This window comes from Amblyomma maculatum, chromosome 1 (assembly GCF_055883805.1).
Source record: "Amblyomma maculatum isolate TAMU_Amacu chromosome 1, ASM5588380v1, whole genome shotgun sequence".
NCBI lineage: Eukaryota > Metazoa > Arthropoda > Arachnida > Ixodida > Ixodidae > Amblyomma > Amblyomma maculatum.
The window spans coordinates 86705468-86712454 of NC_139344.1; positions in this window are offsets into that span (position 1 = coordinate 86705468).

Below are 6987 nucleotides of genomic sequence, written 5' to 3' on the forward strand. Positions count from 1 at the left end.
ATTTAGCATGTTTTATCGTGACTGCCACCTCACTAACAAGAAAAAAAAATACGGCGTTTTAATGCACTGCCGTTCGCGAGCCTCATGACCAGCTCAACCACTCGGCTCGCTAACGGCGGTGCATCACAACAAACACAAACACCCTTTTTTTCTTCTTTTTAGTCAGGCGGCAGTCGCGATAAAACATGCTAAATATTACGGTCTAGCGCACACAGCCACCTGTGATATCTGCGCTACCCGGCCCCTTCGCACATAAATAAAACAAACGACAAAATACATCGCAATCAGACGCGCCGAACAAGTGCTCATTGCGGCTATCACTGGTGGGTTACAGGCTTGGTGCAAACTCCGGTAGATACTTTTCATCATGCACATTTCCTTTAGATGCATACATACCTGTAACGAAGTGTTTTTCGCACAGTCGAGAGCACGCAGTCGGCTGCCAAGGTCGCCCATTCACGTCTTGACGCTTGGTTGCCCTAATCCAAGCTTCACGCCGTTGCAGGTCGCGACTCGCCGAAGGAAACCTAACAAAACGCGTCTTGCATCCCGGCACGCCTCGAGAGTGGCAGCCCTAAGCGGCACAGGTGGTTGGCATCGTTTTACCGAGGCTGTGAACGTAACGCGCCTCCAGCCCCCGTGCGTTGGCTATGAGTGCGGCGACGAGAAGCGCCGTCGACGCCTCTCAATGTGTTTTCATCAGTCGCCGCTGGGGCTTCGCGCATGCGCAGAAAACTCGCGCAAAAGGCGGATTGACCAAATACGTGCGACTGCGCACGATCGTTATATCGGACGGTCTGCGAAGATGCCATTCATGCGCCTGGGTATGAGAGAACGTTGTAAGCAGTTGCCACGAGTACTAGTTTAAATAATTAAGACTGCCTAACAAGACGCTTGATTGGTTTCCACGAACTTACTTCTGTCCAAAAGCACTAGCTGACGCACGTATGTTTGTACCTCATTGCGCTCTCAGACATTCTATGTGCTCCGTGGGCGACAAGTTTGATGTCGCATAGTCGCTGCGCAAGCTGTCTTGTGGCACACACGCTTGGCACGACAGAAACTCGATCGATCGCAACTGATTTCTGTTCGCATCCACCCGTACTTCCGAGGTCCACAAAGCGACAAAAAAAAAAAATACTACATAGGACAACGCGCGCGAAGGTGCCGTATCGCGGCCACGTACCACTACATATGTGGCCACAACTGCATATAATACCGCTCCTCCATCAACAAAATGCCTATCACCAGCATGCAGCCCAACAACCTTGTATACGCAACCATTTGCGGATCCGTTAGCAGCGAACCATAGAGTTAATACAATGCAGCGAACCGTCCGGGTTCTGAAGGAGACGGACTTTACAAAAGCTATGCAGAACGATGCGCAGCGTCGTCTGCTCTTGGCAAAGCGGAATGTACGCCATGTTGCACTTTTTTCTGCACCTCTTCTGGAGCGAGTGCAGAGTGAGCGAGAACTCGTGCGGAACTAGCCCTGCACCTTGACAAAACGAGGAGAGAAGTGCAGACGGCGCGCGCGGCAATGGCAAAACGAGGACGGCGGTGCTGCACTACTTGAACTAGTGCAGCTGGTGCAGGCAAATCGAAGAGACCTTAAGAGAAAAAACAAAATGTGTCAAATATAGCCACATTTAACTGTTCCAAAACATGCACGCAAAGTAGTGAATTATATTGTGTTCTGTGTTATGAGGAGTAAACAAAATAATTTGTAATGTGTCTAAAGGCACATGATTGTATGTGAACAGAAGCAGTATTTCGGGCAGTCAATAGGTAGCAGCGTAGCAACACGACGCAACCACAGCGACATTAGCAGCATGGCGCATTGTGGCGCAGCACCATGCGCAGCTCGGGAAGAAACTTGTACACGGTGGTAACGGTGGTTTTGAATTCGGACATCATCAAAGTGGAGCCATAGAGCTTTCATCATCAGGAACGTTGTAAACTTCGGCTGTGGATCATGGTTCGGACCAGCGGACGGAGACCCGAGGACGACGAGCAGCGTAGGCGCGGTGTGTTCCATGCAGTGAGAACTAAAAGATGACCCTTCGTTTAGGACTCCATACGGGTGTTGTAGCTAGAACGCAGCTCAGGGCTTATTCCGAAGCACACGTCTCTGGCAAGGCTGTAAACAACCTAATATTTGAGACGGGGCCTGCTGTCCTAAAACGACTAGCGTACTGCAGCTTTTTTCAGATGCCTGCGGCTGTTTCGTTGGTGATACTCTGACGATGCGCGAGTGCTGCCATGGCTTTGTGAAAACTTTCAAAAGCTGCATTTCAAAATGCGCAAAATAAGAGAGCTAGATAATGCAACCATAGTACATGCTCTCTAGGTAAGTATGAACTTCATGCTGCAAACTGAATTATAGCTCAATTATTCAGCAATCTTGATTCAAAGGTAATTGCGTGAAATGTAGGGACAAGGAAGAAATAATTCTTCCACAACTGCACAAATGTAACGAGCGCTCATATTTTGCACAGTTTTGCATAAAGTTCTCACAAGCAAACTTCTTTCACCTCCCAGTTATGAGCATGCATTGTGTGCCCGTTATTGCTTCCAAAGCATTTTATAACACCAGTACAATTAGTCATACCTTGCTAACAGGTACACATTGATTCTAGACTCAAACTGCCTCATAAAAAGTTTCCTGTTATCAGAAATCTTGATGAAACAAAGATTAAATGCAGTGTCAAGCCAAGTTTGTAGCAGTCAATTGTTCAGTTCTTTCATGTGCAATATCGTGGTTGACATTTCATGCAAATGATTTAACACCTTGACGTGCCTAGTGAGTTATGACAAAACATGGTATAGGCTACATTCTTATATCTTTACAGTGGAACTGTGTTTGTTAAATAAGTGTCTCGTCTCGCACATAATTGCTGTAGAATTGTTACTGAAAGGGCCCACGAAAAGCCATTTATTAAAACTAGAAAACGCGTGCAATTAATCAGTACCTCTGCAATGCAAACATTTTCAAGCTACCTGCATTAGCACTGATCGTATCGGTGCAAAAAATTACTCTCGTCCCCATCAACTCAGCGCATGCCACCATGCCCTGTCCCGCCTGCCTGCCTGCATCACCTGGGAGTGTCCAGTTATTTTGTGCACCCAGCAGACCCCAATAACATCATTGAAGAGTGAGCGCACGAGAGGCGTCACCTTATTTTATTGCGAGCAGTTGCCAGGAGCACTTTTTAAACATTATCTGCAAAGCTTTGAAATTTGACTTGAGTGCTCAGAAAGACCACCTCCGTGAACTTCTTGCATTAGAATATTACCATTGAAGCACTCATCAGCTCAGCATGTTTATCAGCTTCAAGCAGGTAGGACAACTTTATAGACTGTGACTGTACTAGCTTAATCAAGCAATTCTTGAAGCTTTGTGAGGGGTGTGACGATACCTCTGAGCATGTCCATCTGCTTCATTCTTTTGCTTGCCTGTGCCCGCAATGAACATGAATTCTTTCCTGCTGAATGATAGTCATAAAGGACCTATGAAAATGCCTTTCTGGGCTGTGTTAAATGCTTCACAAATTTTCCTGATTGTCGTTGCGTTTGCCACATGTCAAAACCTACTTTCTCAAGCACTGACGCACATTTACCCCCATTTTTCAATGATATGCTAGGTCTCCTAGGGCACCACTCACATCACACTTGTGTTCAACAGCACCACTTCCACACAGTATTAACATTACAGCGGGCCTGACATAACAAAGACAATGTTTAGTTCGGGGTCATTTCCTTCTTGCATTAACTGGAATAGTCCTTTCCGCTTGCAAAGGTAACAATTTCTTTTTCCAACGGATGCCAAGCGTTGCCCTTAAGTGGACTGATGAAGCTAAGACATTTGCAGGGGTCAAGTGGATTCAACTAGTGCAGGACCTGGTTAATTCGAGAAATATGGGAGAGACCTTTGTCCTACCTGGGCCTAGAAGCAGTGTGTCCTACTCAAGATCCAAGGGTCTTGGAGGGCTGGATTCCGATCTCACCCTCTTATCTCAAAGGCAAAGTCTGAGTTTGCAGCACTTGCCAAAGTGGCCATGCGGTATAGTCTTCTGCCATAAAGACAACCTGATACCCAGTAAGCACCCGGCCATGACAGCTGCCAACTACTTTCTGACAAAGTTAAAGTGGAAAGACGGGCTAGTTGGTATTGGTATGATGACTGCGGGTACAAAAACACAGGATGAAGGAAGGAGACAGGCGCAGGATGAACGCTTCGTCCTGCATCCTTTGAAGCATTTGCCCTGCGTCTGTCTCCTTTCTTCCTGTGTTTTTTGCACTGAGATGCATATTTTTTTCTGGCAATGGCATGTGATTTTTCGCTCATGATGCTGACGCATTCCATAACGCTGACAGCAAATTTTCTGCAAAACACTGCAAAAATTTTGTTTTTAAATTTAAATTTTAAATCTTAAAAGTTTTACAGGCTTCCCACGCGAATTCAGTTGAGTGGTACCTTCTCGTGAGTGCAGAATAAAGCTCGCTCGATGGCCGATTGGCTGCTGTTGCCTTTTTGTCCTACCAAAATGTTTGCTCACCTATGCCAATGTCAAAATGACATTGCGGCAATGCGAGCCAGTTCCAAATCAAACAGTTTCATGGTGTAGCACCTTCCCCTGGCTGCGCAAAGACTGCGGCCAAAGCATGGCCGCTGGAAAAATGAAAAAGGACGCCGGCTGGCAGTGGCACGTGAAACCACAGTTGGCTGGTTTGTTCTAGTCTAGATCATTATCAGCTGTCTCGTCCTTCGCTCCCGAGGTCTTCAGCCTACAATGTATTTGGCCCCTGTTCCTTTTTGCATAATGCCAGCCTTGCCTCGAGCCCAAGTAGCATTTAGCTTCTGCGGCATTGTTTTGATGTGATAGCTTAAAGACTTCGTTTTCCAGAAAATCCAGCAACAGCAGCAATATTGATGTGAGCGAAAAATCATGGGCATGCCTCTGGCAGGTAGCAGTTGGCAGGTGAGAAGCCGTGCACTGACTGGTCAGCAGGTTGTCTGTCGCCACGAAGCCACAAGACATGGCCGACTTGGAACTCCCGACTCAAGCAGCTCCTTTGAGATGGAGGGGGAAATGAGAATCGGACCCACCGGAAGCCTTCTATACTGTAACAAGAATCTCCCATTGATAGCGCAAGCTACAACAGTGATGCATCGTATCCTCATCGATCGGAGCAGCCAGCTGGGAGCCCCAACCGAGTGCCGTGCGCCGAGTGGAGTGGTTGGCAGCCATTGTCTCCCTCCTCACACAGAGCAGACAACTGACGTTACATGGCATCTCTTCTCTAGCTGCAACACAGCAGGCCCACACCTGTGTAGCCTAGACTAGTTGAACCTGTTATGCCCATTTAAAAACTGCTCGAGTAATTCATCCGTACTAAACAGGCATGAAACAGATAACGAGTCAAGCACATTACTCCTATGCCATGCAGACACGTTCTTGGTTAAAGCAGGTCTTTTTAGCTATGGCTGTTGGTGTTTCACGTAATGTGGTAGCTCACGAGTATAAGCTAATGAGTAGGTGTGGGATGATAGTGTCACAAATTCAGGAATTGGTGATTCAGCGAGTTGTAAAGTAATGAGGATCTGCAGGGGAAGCCATTAAAACTATCGCATTAGGGCTGATGTCTTCCAGGTTTTTTCTCATTTCTTGCGTTTTTTTTAAGGTTTAATTTTTTTTTATTTTTGAGGAAATATGCTAAAAGGAACCTATAAAGGTAATTATTGTCATTGTAATGCAGTACACTTCTAGGATTTTTTTTGTTGGTATTCAAGTCAAATTTTAAATGTCTCTGCATACCCCCTTTAATTTACAAATTTCTCAAAATTGCTTTTCGCAGTCTATTTGGACATCATCTCACGGCCTACTCTTAGCTGCCCCCTACTGACATAAACTTGGCCATCTGGGACCAAATGATGCAGGCGAAATGGGCCACAGTGGGGAATGGTTGTGACATTTTCTTTACTTTTCTCATCGGCATGTGTCGAGTTGAAGGGAAAGGAGGGGCATTATTTTTTACCTCCATCTGTGTTAGTAAAACCAGCTTAAAAATTTGTGTCGTGGAAATGAGTGATGAAATACTAATCGTTAGTGCACCTTTTCTAGCCACAGCAAATACCTTTTCATTGTTCCTTTAATTGAGCTGAACTAGTTCATTCATTATCACAAAAATGTATGCAGCTTTGCTTTCATCTATTTGTTCCTTCTTTGTTGTGGTTTCCATGCAGCAGTTTTATAACAACTTCATTCCTTTCGTGCACAGACAAGGGTAGGATAATGAATGGCTCGTGACGACATGCATATGAAAAAAGCCAAAAGTGATTGAAATCAAGTAAAGCATATGGAAATTTTTATTATTGTTGTTTCACAGGATATTCAATGGAAAATTATTACTTTAATCTTTTTTACCTGAAAGATTACGGTGGAAGTAGGAGAGACGGCAACTATATGTAAATAGAGAGATCCAAAGCTACAGCAGTGGCTGTTAAACCTTGTTCGTCCGAGTATACTAATTCGGTTGTGCATAGCCGAATATTGAGATTGCTCACTAGGGTCACCCCCAACCAATGCGGCAATAGGTCTAATACCACAAGTGCCACTTGGAATGCGATTGAATGGTGAGAGTAGCAGCTGTACCAAAACCCTTTAGTCCTCCTCTAGGAGCACCAAAGGGTTCTGTTAAAGGTTTACTGCAAGGAATTTGCAACTTTCTCTGAAATCGCTGAAATTGCATTCTGGAGATCAGTTATCAAAAGCTGTTTTGTGCACTGCTTTGAGATTATTGTACTGGCAAGTTATATTTTGTAGAAGATGGCTGTAAAAGTGTGAACTTTCCTTAGAACTAGTGCTAGGTAGATTTTAATGAGGAATTATATACAACTCTGAAAAGTTTTGTTAAGCAAAAGCTGTAAAGAACTGTATTAACACGATAAGTACAAACCATCTTCTCTTGGTCACGTGTCAGTGT